The 13,980-nt window shown below is 32.4% G+C and overlaps 1 long non-coding RNA gene and 1 other non-coding gene across 2 annotated transcripts in view; both read left to right on the top strand.

The window, feature by feature from the left end:
- The window catches only part of LOC122490742, a 123,058-nt gene that overhangs the window by 20,955 nt on the left and 88,123 nt on the right, over positions 1-13,980 (top strand). The gene's annotated exons all lie outside the window — the stretch shown is intronic.
- On the top strand, positions 8,641-8,743 carry LOC122496592. Its single transcript, XR_006300872.1, has one exon. It is a non-coding gene; the product is annotated as a U6 spliceosomal RNA (small nuclear RNA).

Below are 13,980 nucleotides of genomic sequence, written 5' to 3'. Positions count from 1 at the left end.
TCGATTCCATTTTTCCTTTTGTAAATAAAATTTCTATTTGTAAATGTACAATTTTTGTATATCCAAAGTGCATGCTTTGATTTATTTATTCCATTCCCTTGTCCTTTGGACTTATTGTAATCTGTAGAACAATGTTAAATAGTCATTTTTAGTGCATATCTTTGTCTTTTTCTCATTATTAGAGGAAAAGCATGCAGTCTTTCACCATTAACAATGATGTTAGCTGTAGTTTTGTGTTTCTTTTTATATATTTTTCCAAAATGCTGTTTATCAGATTGAGGATGTTTTTCTCTCTTCCTAGGGTTATTACTTTTGTTTTTAAAATCATAAGTAGTCGTTGCATTTTTATTTAATATGCTTCTTCTGAATGTTTTAAGATGACCATATTGATTTTATTCTCTATGACTTTTCAGATACTGATGTTACTGCTTATTCCAACAAAGATAAATATAATTAGTCCATAACAAACTACATATAATGTGCAGATAATTAAGTGTGCCAAAAACTTAATAATATCTTAAAAATAATCAGAGAAAGAAGAGATTACATATGGAGAAAGAAGATATTACATATGGGGGATTCACTTGTTAAAACAAGATATGTTTTAACAGTAAGTATATAAAGACAACAGAATGGAGTAATAGCTTCAAAATACCTACAGAACTTACTGCAGATTTACCCTTTTTTAGACAAGAAAGTATTATTTGTGTTCAAGAGTAGAATGCAGCCTAAAAACTAATATATACATGCATATACATATATATGCATGTATATATGTAGAATATATATACATATATGTATATGTGTATGTATGTATGTATATATGTATATATGTGTGTGTGTGTGTATATATATATGTATATATATGTATATATATGTGTGTGTGTGCATATATACATACATATATATATATACACACACACACACACATATATGTGTGTGTGTGTGTATATATATGTGTGTGTGTGTGTATATATATACATACATATATATATACACACACACACATATATATACATATATATATATATATATATATATATTCTACAGTATGTCCTCAAGGAAGAGGAAAGTGTAAAGTGATACCTAAAATAATTCAAGATGCAAGACAGATAGTAAGAAAAAGCTGTAAACATGGATTAAATATCCACAGCTGTAAAACACTATGATAATTCTCTCTGAGGAATTAAAAAAGCAAATGAGAGTAACTCAACACAGGATAAGAAGAAGCATAGTTAGTTCACAGGACCATTTAAGATTATTCTATTTTTCAGGAGGAGAGGAATGTTAGTAATCATCTGTGAACCCAGTTGAATGAATACACATTTTAAAATTTCAACAACACATTTGATAGAAATAGGGCATATAACTTATAACCTAGTAGAGGAAAAAGATGAATAATAATCAATTCAAAATATGCAGAAAAGAACAAATAGAAGCATAGAAAAAATGTTTTAAAAATGTAAAAAAAGAAAGAAGGTAAAAAGGAAATATAAATTAAATTACATTATAAATCTACACTTAACATTGATTATTTTGATGATTAAAAACATGAGAAATGTATTAAAATTAGCCATATTTTAAGAGAGGGAACATAAAAATAAAGACAAATACAAAGACAATATAAAACAAAGTTATGAAAATGACAGTCAAATATAACAAAGCAATTCAGCATTATTAGGGTGAAGATGAATAAATCAAAGAACAAGAAAAAAACAAAAAAAATAGGGTTTCTACTATAATGTTAAAGAATAGAATTAACATCAGAAGTTTAAAATATGTTCTAGTTTCTGTTTCTGTTTCTAGTATGCTGCTTTTTTTTAAGCTTATTTATTTATTTTCAGAGAGAGAGAGAGAGAGAGAGTGAGTGGGGGAGGGCCAGAGACAGAGAGAGAGAGAGACAAAGACAAAGACAATCCCCAAGCAGGCTCTGTGCTATCAGTGCCGAGCTGGTTGCGGGGCTCAAACTCATGAACCGTAGGATCATCACCTGAGCCAGTATTCATTGTCCATGCTTAACTGACTGAGCCACCCACGTGTCCCTGTATGCCTCTTTTGAGGCATATATCCAATGAATCCTACTTATTTTTCCCCCTAAAAATAGATATCTAGATTTTCCTACATGTAAGTTCTCCCACCATGAAAATGAGCATATTCATGTTCCTTTATACATCAATGGGAGATTCTCTGGTGAAAAATGCCCAGTACTGAATTTCTGGGATGTTAATATATGCTACTTAATTTCATGAAGTTCCACAATGTTTTTCTTTTTAGAATATAGCCAGTTTACAGTTCTGCCATGAGCCACTGAATTTTCCCAGATCTCTTACATTAGTATTATCTTTTAGTTTTTGCTAAGCATATCATCTTAAAATGTTGCCTCATTATTGTATTAATCTGAATTTCCATTGGTTTGAATGTATTAGTTTAGTTTTAATTTAATCTGAATTTTCTACTGTAACTTCTTGGCGTATTCATATTCTTTGCTCAATTTCCTATTGTTTTTCCTGTCTCTAGTTGTTTTGCAAAAGTTCCTTCTAAATTCCTGATGCTAATCCCTTGTCAGTTGTAGATGTTGTAAATATCAAAGTCCAAGCTGTCACCCCATCTGTTAACTTTGTTTATGTGCTTCATTGAAGAAAAATCCATGAATCTTAATATTTATATTGCATATATTTAATTTAAAATTTTGAGGATATTTTATCCACTCCAAATTTACAAATTTATAGTCACCATAAAGAGAAAGAATAGATTTCCCTTCACTTCATTCCTCAGTCAGCATCCATGGCTTGATAAAGACAGCATATTTATACCTTTAATTGTTCCATGTATTGTTTTCATACAAAACACTCCCGAAATGCCACAGTCAAGTGTCACCCCAAGCTTAGAAGGCCTTGCTCTATGCTATGAATTTAATGTTTAATCCCAGGGTAAAAATTAACTTGGATAAAATGGGCTGCTGCTAATGGAATATCCAATGGGAGTATTATGTTTTGTGGCTAAGTGGAGTTTATCTGTGAATTTAAGGTACACATAAACCAATGCCATAAACATGAAAATAAGAATAACATAAACTTGCTGACTTCAGTTGCCATATATATGCCAATAACATTGAAATTTATATTTCCAGAATAAATCTAGAAAGACAAGGGGGAACTTCTGCATATAAATATGTTCATCACTGAGGCTTTATTTAAATAAATGAGAAAACCTAGAAAAGAATTACAGAATCTCTTGAACCCAATGTTTCCAAGGTCCCTAAATGATTAGGTAATGACTGGAAAGAGAACCCATGTGCAGCCTAACGTGGTGTGTGTGTGTGTGTGTGTGTGTGTGTGTGTGTGCGCACATGGGTGTAAATGAATGTTGCTGCACTTTATAAATTTGAAACATAATATGTGATGAATTGGCTAAAGTGAAAAGGTAACTATATAAATTAAATCATATTTTTTATCAGCCATGAGGATCTACTTGTCTATTATAGGTACTATATCTCTAATACATTTTCTCTATGAATTAGCTGATCCAGGGTTCTTCATGTGGATTTACTTAATGAAGGCTATATGCCATACAAAATCAGGCCTGTATTACCACCCTTAAAAAGGACAGTCTCCTTGTTGTAAGATTTAGCTTCTTGGTCTTTTAGTACATAACTTTCCTTCAGCAAAGATCTAGATTTAACTCCCAAGTTTATTCCGTGAATTCCATTCATTGAAGCAGGAGCTTACAAATTTTCCTGAACCTTGGTTCAGGCTCAAATGAATAAAAATTTGAGCTACATTATACCACCACGGCCTGGATTGTATTCTTTTTTCAGTATAAATAACATACAATATGATATTAGCTTCAGGTTTACAACATATAATTCAACAATTCTATATATTACACAATGCTCACCAGAGTAAGAATAGTCACCATCTGTCACCATACAGTATTATTGCAATATTATTGATTATATTCCCTGTGCTTTCCTTTTCATCTTTGTGACATATTTATTATATAACTGGAAGATTTTTCACCTCTTAATCCCCTTTATCTATTTTGCCCATCCCTCTACCCACCACTTCCCTGGTAGCCACCAATTTACTGTTTATATTTAAGAGACCATTCTTTGTTTAATTGTTTGTTTTGCTTTTTATATTCTACATATAAATTTAATCCTATGACATTTGTCTTTCTTACTGATTTCACTTAGCATGATACCCTCTAGGCCTATCCATGTTGTTGCAAATGGCAAGATCTCATTCTTTTTTAATGGTTGAGCAATATTCCACATTTTATTTATCCATTCATCTATTGATGGACACTTCCATATCTTGTCTATTATAAATAATTCTGCAATAAAACATAAGGGTGCATATATCTTTTCAAATCAATGTTTTTGTTTGCTTTGTTGAGACATATTTTTTTAAAAAGAACAACAAAAAATGATCCATTTTCTTTTATCTGCTTCTTTTCATATATTTCATGAGAATGATTGTGTTGTTCTAATTACATCTAGACTCTTAATTGCCTTTGCAAATGTTTTTCTTCACATCTCTTCAACACATTGGGGGATGGGAAGCTTGTCCATAACTTTTTAAGTTAAGATGAGCAATAGTTTGAGAAACTATCCTGATCTTGATCTTTTGATTATTTTGTTGTTTAAGCACCAACATGTAAACATGTCCACACACGCACATTAAGTTAGGCAAGAGAAAGTGAAATGATTAAACAGTCAAAAGAAACAAATAGCGTTGTGGTTATGGTGAAAATCTAAGAGCAAGGAGAAATGCATTTTGAATTTTGGTGAAATCATAAATGGTTTACAAAAATATAGCAGAAAATTAAAATAAATATTGCTAAAATGTAACATTTAAATCTGGTACTGTTAGTATCCCCATTTGTGATCATTCAAATGAGAATAAAACAAAACAAAAAATCCCCTAAAAGTTTTAATTGTTTAACCTGGTAGAAGATTCAGTCCTAAGAGGTGGGAAGTGGAGTAGGAGCAAGGTTTGTTTCTCTAAATGTGAGCTTCAGTTCTTATCCTTTCCATTCTATACTTGTAATCAGTAAATCGCTGGGCTTGGTGATAATGCATGCATATGGAAAGGACTAATTTATTTTCATGAAGACTATTAATAGGTTGCAAGAGAGAAAAAGTAATTAACTATAACTTCCAGCCTTATAATAACCATAAACTTATTAAAACTCTCCACAGTAATATTTAGAGAATACTGATGCAGTATGTCTTTGAAGATCAAGTTGTACTGGACTTGCATGCAAATATTTAAGAAGTTAATTAAAATATGAATTATTTTTGAACTCTGATTCTGGTTATATAGTAAGAGCACATTCTAATTATTAATGAAGCATCCTAACTTTCTTCTTTTTTCCTAATTAGCATTTATGGTTATGTCTGTTTGAGGCCATCAGAATTCAATGATACTACTAGACACATTGGTATGAATTGCAAAGTTGGAGAAAAAGTTTATTTTAGTACTTTCCTCTTTTTTTCCCAGTAATAAAACTAACAAATTGTCCCTTTACTCTGAGTGCCTTATTTTTATGTTGAAAATGAAATGTGATATTTTTTAAGATTAAATGAAGGTGCTTCCATATTTTTACCCATTTTCAGGATATTAAGAAGTAGATGGAGATCAAGCCAACTACCACAAAAGGATAATTAGTGATTCTAGGTTATTTCATTTGATTACCTTACAGCTCATTGTATTAAATCTTTATGTGTTAGTATCTGTATCAATATTGGAATAAAATTAGGCATTTTACAGATAATCCTGAAATGTCAATACAGATGCATGCACATATAAGTTAGAATAGTTTGGTGCTTTGATGTGTATCAGTACAAAACTTCCAGTATGACTACAGGTCCAAAGATACGTACTATACATTCAGCTAGTCCAGGTGTTAGAAATAATCTGTATTGGGGCACCTGGGTGGCTCAGTTGGTTGAGCATCAGACTTCAGCTCAGGTCATGATCTCACGGTTCATGAGTTCATGCCCCACATCAGGCTCACTGCTGTCAGTGCAGAGCCGACTTTGGATCCTCAGTCCCCTTCTCCATGCCCCTCTCCTGCTTGCATGCTGTCTCTCTCAAAAATAAATAAACATTTGGAAAAAATAATCTATACTAACAAATATTTGTAGAGAGGTCAATAATGAGCATCTGAAATATTTATATTTTTATTTATTTAATGATTTAATTTACTAATGTTTATTTTTATTATTGTCAAGTGTTAGCCAATTAATTAGCGATAAAATTGTGTTTGCATTTATGTCTACATATAGGCAGTAACATAACGGCAAATTCATATCTTTTGTAAATATTTTCATTGCAGACATTTGTACACTTGCACAAATAAAATATTCTCAAAAGAAAATAAAAATTAATGGAATGAGTTGTACATTAACAGTCTTAACCCAGAACAATATCTGTCTTTTACATCTTACCTTGTTATAAACTTTACTACATTCCAAACTGAATTAACACTTGGCAAAAAGTTATCACTAAGAGAGGCCACCAGACATCTACTAAGCAAGAAATACCTGAATTCTCCAACATTGGTGATTGTATTCTGTCAGTTTGATCCACTAACATCATCTGGGAACTCACCATGAGACATTATTATGCTTGATTCTGAAGATTAAAAAATAAATAGAATGTTCCCTGCCCTTGAGACTTTTTTCCTACACAGGGAAAGAAGGAATGAAGGAAGAAAGGAAGAACATCATTTCTAATATGGTCTCAGTTGACAGTATTTTTCTTTGTTGTAAAGGACAGTATTCACATTATTGTCAAACTATAATTGTTAGCCAACCATTTTATTTCACACATAAGAAAATTGATGCTGAGAGACAAACTAATTTTTTCAAGTTCATATGGTTTGCTATTTTTAGGTCCAGAATGAAAAACGTATGTTTTCTATAGATTCCTAAGCATCTCAAGAAAATGTATGATTATAGATCTAGGAAAAGATACCTAGATATGGAAGAACTTGTCCCTTTCTCAGCTGCTTTGACTTTTGAATCTGTAGCTGCTTTGACTTTTGAATCTGTAGCTGGTGTCTTAGCCTTTTCATCTTTTTTCTTGATGTTGCTTAAATATACTATGGCTAAATTCAACTCTGTTGTAGACAACCATGATTTCTTCCTTTTCTTCCTTATCTTTTGTTAGTATTTTTTTTTATTAAATTTTTTTTTCCAATCCATATAAAGTAGTGCTTCTCAAACTTTAATAATCATCTGAATTACTTGGGGTATTAGTGAAATGCAGGTTCTAATTTAGTTAAGTCTGAGAAGACACATGAAATTTTGTGATTTTGATAAATTCTTAAGTGATGTTGATGCTGCTTATCCTAGCCTCATTCTTTAATGATTAGCAAGGCTTTGAAAGGGCAAAATGATATAAATTTGTTATTGCTCTACTTTAAAGGCTGAGTGGTCCTTTCATTCCTTGAGGACATTTGAGATTTGGAATAGTCCACCTTGAGGGAGGCTGCCTCAAAGCAATTAGGTGGATAATGAAGGTTTGTGCATTGTTGTAAAAAAGATCCATATGGATGTAAGGAACAAAGAACACAAATCAGCTATTGAGCTTCCATGATTCCCTTTTCTCAGTGACTATTAGGTTTATTGGCATACATTTAAGATTAAATAGCCAAGAAAAATAACATTTTCTGAGCATCGTTTCTGGTGTTCGGGATTGATTTTAACATGAATAAACTGTAGGATTATGCCTTTGACTAATTTTTCAGCAACATATAGTATTTATTCTGCCAATAAGCATTCATTAAGCCCAACTACATGGGAGTGCATTGCCCTTATTGCTATATAAGCAAAAACAGCTAGTGGTGTCACTATCTCCGGCAAGTTACAACACAAAATAAGCTACTGATTTGACAATGACCTAGGAATTTTATGTTTGTCTCCATATTTGGTAGCAAAATAATTTCATTTACATATTTTCTGAATTATTATAATAATAATGGTGGTTGTATAAATATAAATCTTGCAACATGTCTTCTTCACGCCTCTAAAACAGAAAAATAAAATAAAAATAAGAACAAATAAAACTATAGATATCCATTCATGCTATTAGGATAAATATAAGAGGCCATCCTCAATTTACCTTTGCTCTAAGTGAAAAAATAAATAGCACATTCCACCAAGCTACTGGCCATGCTCCATCATATGTACTTATGGAAAACAAGAAAACATCCTGATCAACATTTTCAGGAAACTCAAATGTAATTGTGGGCAAAGAATTTCATAAACAGAAAAACTGTTTCTATCAAGGTTACATGAAAAGATTAAATATGCAAGAGGTCAAGGAATTGTGTACTCATTAGCCCTTCCTGAGGAATCTGTTAGAAGATGAACTTCATCCAATCAAGAGAGAATAGGGGCAATAACAACAAAAGGACTAACATTAGACATTTTGTATACTTAATTCTAGATTAAAGACTAAAAGGAATGTATGAATGGTGTTGGAATAAAATGCTTTATATGATGTATGTCACGTGTATCTTACAATATAGTGCTACAAATAAGGAAAGGAAATAGGGCAAGAAAAAATTAGCATATATTTATTGATTGTGGTACTAGCATTAGGTATACTGATTAAGGACACCATTAGAGTGCTCATTTCAGCAGTACATATACTAGATTGGAATAATATAGAGATTAGCATGACTCCTGTGCAAAGATGACACACAAATTTGTGACGTGTTCCATAAAAAAAAAGAAAATCTTTGAAAGAGAATAAACCCACACTGGATTATAACATAGACATTACATGATTAAAACACGTGGTTCTGATGCATGAAGAGTCATGCTAACCAGAGAAACAAACGTTCAGAGTTACACTAAAAATATATGACAGTTTAATATGAGATGAGGGTAGCATCTCAAATCTTTTGGGAAACAAGAGGCTTTTTAAATAATATTATTTGGATAGTTGGCTGGTCGTTTGACAAGGATAAAATCAGATCCAAATCTCACACCATTGCACAAGGCTAAATATTTAGAGTTCAGAGCTCTAAATATAAAAATATGAAACCAAATAAGTTTTTGAAGAAAATGTAGGTGAATTCCTCTTTGACTGTGCAGAAATGCTTTCTAACTACGAGTAAAAATGTAGATGCATAAAAAAAGATGGACAAATTATACTTAATAGACATAAACTGCATGCCTAAAATGCCGTAGAAAAGTAATGATACTAAGAGGATGAAATGATAGTAACAGAATGAAAAAACAAACAAGCTACAAATTAGAAGGAAATATTTGCAGATAACATATCTGAAAAAGGACTTTTATCCAGAATATTATAAAGAAGTCTCAAAAATCAATAGTAAGAAAACAAATGACCCAGTTAAAAAAAAATCAGAGACTTGAGAAACTTCATCAGATAGGACATATGGAAAGCAATTAGGCATATGAACCAAGTTCAATATTCTGAGCTATTAGGGAAACACAAATTAAAACCATAATGAGATACTATTCCACACCTAATAGAATAGTTAAAATGAAAAATGCTAGTAACACCAAGTGTGGGTGAGGATGCAGACTAAATGGGATTTGGTGTAAAGTGATGATAGGTAAGCAAAATGGTGTAGTTACTTTAGACAGTTGTGGCAGTTTTTTATATAGTTGAACTAATTGTACTTCTCAGAAATTCTACTCATATATTTGTTCTAAAATAATGAAAACCTATGTTTACACAATCACTTGTACACCAATGTTTATAGCTGCTCTTTCATAATCTCCAAAACCTGGAAATAACACAGATGTTCTTCAGTGGGTGAATGGGTCAGTGTCCCCTGGCACATCCACCCACCAGAATATTAATCAGAAATACCAGTGAATAAACTTGATATGCATAAATAGTTTTGATAGTTTTTATTACACTGATGAGAGATGCTAGTTTCAAATTGTTAAAAACTATATGCGTCATTGACACGACATTCTCACAATCACAAAACTATAGTCAGGGAGAACAGATGCGTGGTTGCCAGGGTGAGAGAGGAGAGGATGTGACTGCAAAGGGGTAATACCCAATAGATTCGGGGCTGGTGTTTATTACAGTGGTGTTTATAAAAGAATTGTACACAAAATATCTTAAGTTTACTGTGTTAATATAAAAAGAAGTAGAAAAAATACCCGAAAAACTTGAAAACATACGGATATTTATAAAGTGGAGGAAATCCCAAGGGATGTGTTAGTCACCTTTTTCAAAAAAGGTGAGGCGGAAAGACTATCTTCAGTATAGCACTCTTTATAGAAAATGAGATCTAAAATATATATATATATAACACGGACGCCTGGGTGGCTCAGTCGGTTAAGCTTCTGACTCCTGCTCAGGTCATGATCTCGCCATTTATGAGTTCGAGCCCCCTGTCAGGTTCTGTGCTGACAGCTCAGAGCCTGGAGGCTGTTTCGGATTCTGTGTCTCCCTCTCTTTCTGCCCCTACCCCACTGGCACTCTGTCTCTCTCTCTCAAGGATGGATAAACATTAAAAAAAATATTTAAAGGGGCGCCTGGGTGGCTTAGTCAGTTAAGCATCTGAAGTCATCTCAGACTGTGATCTCACAGTTTGTGGGTTCGAGCCCGCGTCGAGCTCTATGCTGACAGCTCAGAGCGTGGAGCCTACTTTGGATTCTGTGTTTCCCTCTTTCTCTGCCTGTCCCATGCTCATGCTCTGTCTCTCAATAATAAAATATAAACGTTACATTTTTTTTGAATAAAAAATAATTTAAAAAATATATACCATTTATTTGTATAGGAAGAAACACAGCAAGGATAAACCAGAATCTAAGGAGATATTTTTCTTTCCATGACAGGATGGGTGAGAATGGCACATCTAATACTAGAATGACAGTGTTTGTACAGTTGACCATTTGGAATCATGTTACTATTTCATGTACCCATAAAGTGCCTCACTAAAGCCAACAAGGATAGTAAAAGTTTTAAATTGCATGTATCATACTGTAAGTGTAGAAAAGCACAGTATAAATGAGAAATATTAAGATATGTTCCCTACTGCTTTAGCGAACTCTTTTTTTACCTAAATAACCTTTATAGATGATTGCTTTCATATTTGCAAAGGGGAAAACCTGTAATATTGTAAATACTGCCAATAACAGTCCTTATCTATACCAATCAAATAGCAATCTTAGAACTCTCCACTCAGCCCTTAAAAGTTAATAAGGCACCCTGAAAATTACTAGCTAAGTTTTTGACTACAAGAGGAGAGAATATCTAATACTATAATTTATTTGGTTTAATACAGATTTTGTAGCCACGTTTCCCACAATGTCTCAGGTATTATGCTTTGTAAAAGAAGATACTGCCTTACTTTTTGCGGTACACTGAAGCATTTACAAAAGGACATAAAAAGAAATAAAATTTGATGTGATGTTAATATTTAAGCTCAGAAAAAACAATTTAAAAACCCCTGATATTTCTTAGATAAGACTATTAATGATATTAACTGAATTATTTATACCATTTTTCTATGTAATAGTTACTTTTATTTTTCTATAATCAATTCTATGCATAAAACTTTTTGTCTAGTTTCTTGCTCACTCTTATTCCTATTAAAAGATATCTAGTTAACAAAGCATAATACATTATTCATTGCATTATCCAAATGGAAATTAATGTTAAATTATGGAGATATTTTATTCAAACTTCAAAGGATTAGCCAAGCAATTAATTACATTAAATATAAAATTTATTACCTCCCATGCCTCCTTCTAAATATCTGCATGTGATTAAATTCTGAGGGATTTTCTCTGTCCTTAAAACCTGGAAAATATGCCAAAAAAAAAAAAACCCTCAGCTATTGTTCTCTTAAATTGTAATAAAAAACAGGTTCAAGGCTCTGAGTTTTAAAAGCTTCTTAGAGAGATAAAACAATAATTACAGAGATGAGGCAAATATAATTCTGGCATTTAATAGCAATAACGAGAATAAAAATCAAAATTAAAATCAAAATTAAAGACATGTCTAAACCTCAGGACATGTTTAAGGGCTTTTAGTAATTAATTTAAAAATAAATGCTAGCAATTGAAAACAAAAGAAAACAAAATAACAACAACAAAAGCAAACATTACCTAGCATCAAAAAGTTAGGAAAATCTTTGACCAAAGGAATTTTAAGACATCAAAGATTTATGGGAATATTTTTATTCCCATATCTAATCTTTCATATCTAATCTGGAAATACATATCCAACATGGATTACATTTTTTAGACAGCATCTTTGTGTGAACATTAATGAGTGTTGTCAAGTCTTTAGCTTCTCAGGAGCGCTGTATCCAGCAGGATCTGGGACAAAGCCTCACTTATAGATTAAAATGCCTTAGGTTAGTCCACCCTTCCCAAGCATTGGCTGTCCTGCAAAATTAATTCTAACATTTTTAACTGAAATTTCATGTATGTTTGCAATTTTAAATGATGTTGTTAATGGAGGACAGGTCTTTTTTACCCCTCCCATTTAATCCTGTGATTTTTCTGGATTGTCGATTTTTCTTCCACACATTCACAGTGCAGTACTTTATTCCTGTTTTAAAATCTAATTGTTATATTTCTGAAGTGAGATTTTTCTTTCTCACATTTTCTTTTTCATATCTACTTTTAATACTGGCCCTTCTTTGTCACATTTATTTGAAGTTCCTCTGCAATACATATCTTTCCAAAATCTAAAAAAACATTCTGAAGTTTATCTTAAAATGGATTGAACACTTAGTCTCTTCTGAACTCCCTCAGTTTCAAAAGAGAATTAATCAGTTTCAAGTAGAAGATACTAATTACTTCGCTTTTCTAACATGTGCAGATTCCATTTGTATACACAAATATAGGATTCAGTTAATTACTGTAATATTTTATTGAGTGCTATCCTGTGTATTATGTTATAATTATAGTTATACGATGGCTAATTCTTCTCCTGTGTTATTCAGAGTTCTATTCTGTATGCTCTTTTAGGGACTCTAAATACTTTCTTGAGTTCACACTACATTTTACACTAAAAGTCCCACGAAGCATCTGATGTAAAGAGATTCAGGTAAAATAAATGAATGGCTTAAAATTATTTAACTTACAGGAATTTTTAAAAGTGGTAAAGCCAGGTGTTTATTTAAGGGAGGGTGATCTCCACAGTATGTGGAACTGAGTGAGCTGCACAACATCCAACACTTTCCACATTTACATGTAAGTTGTGGACGGTAATCACAGATTCTAGGATTTATGTTAATGAGCACAGAACGGTTCTACAAATATCAGGAAGATTCAATTTTATTATTTAATCCCTGATTACTAAACAGGAAGTATTTAATACATTTTAGTTTAGAAAGTGATTAATATGTTTATTTCAGCTTCACGAAGTATCATAACCGAAGAGATTTCTGCTTAATTTTTTAAGAAAACCAAGACTTTTTGGGGCGCCTGGGTGGCGCAGTCGGTTGAGCGTCCGACTTCAGCCAGGTCACGATCTCGCGGTCCGTGAGTTCGAGCCCCGCGTCAGGCTCTGGGCTGACGGCTCGGAGCCTGGAGCCTGTTTCCGATTCTATGTCTCCCTCTCTCTCTGCCCCTCCCCCGTTCATGCTCTGTCTCTCTCTGTCCCCCAAGAAATAAATAAACGTTGAAAAAAAAAAAAAAAAGAAAACCAAGACTTTCACTCTAACTCAATTATAGCTCATTGAAATTTATTTTATATTCCTTCATTTATTCATTTATTCAACAAATATGTAAATAGTGTTAGGCATTAAATCCTTTGTTAAATCTACCTTGATCTTTTTCTGAACACTTTGCAAGAAAGATCCATGGTTTTGCCTGCAAAATGTCAAACTTCTACATGATTAACACAAAACAGCATAGTACATTGAGCTTTCTGGTTTCCAAGGAGTGGTAAGATATCATTAGTATGATAAAGTTCTCCTATTTATTGTCAGTTCCTTTGAGTACCACGTTTGCGTGAC

This window comes from Prionailurus bengalensis, chromosome A1, assembly GCF_016509475.1.
Source record: "Prionailurus bengalensis isolate Pbe53 chromosome A1, Fcat_Pben_1.1_paternal_pri, whole genome shotgun sequence".
Lineage (NCBI taxonomy): Eukaryota > Metazoa > Chordata > Mammalia > Carnivora > Felidae > Prionailurus > Prionailurus bengalensis.
Note: the sequence above shows the minus strand (reverse complement) of the source record. Positions and strands in the feature narration are given on the sequence as shown.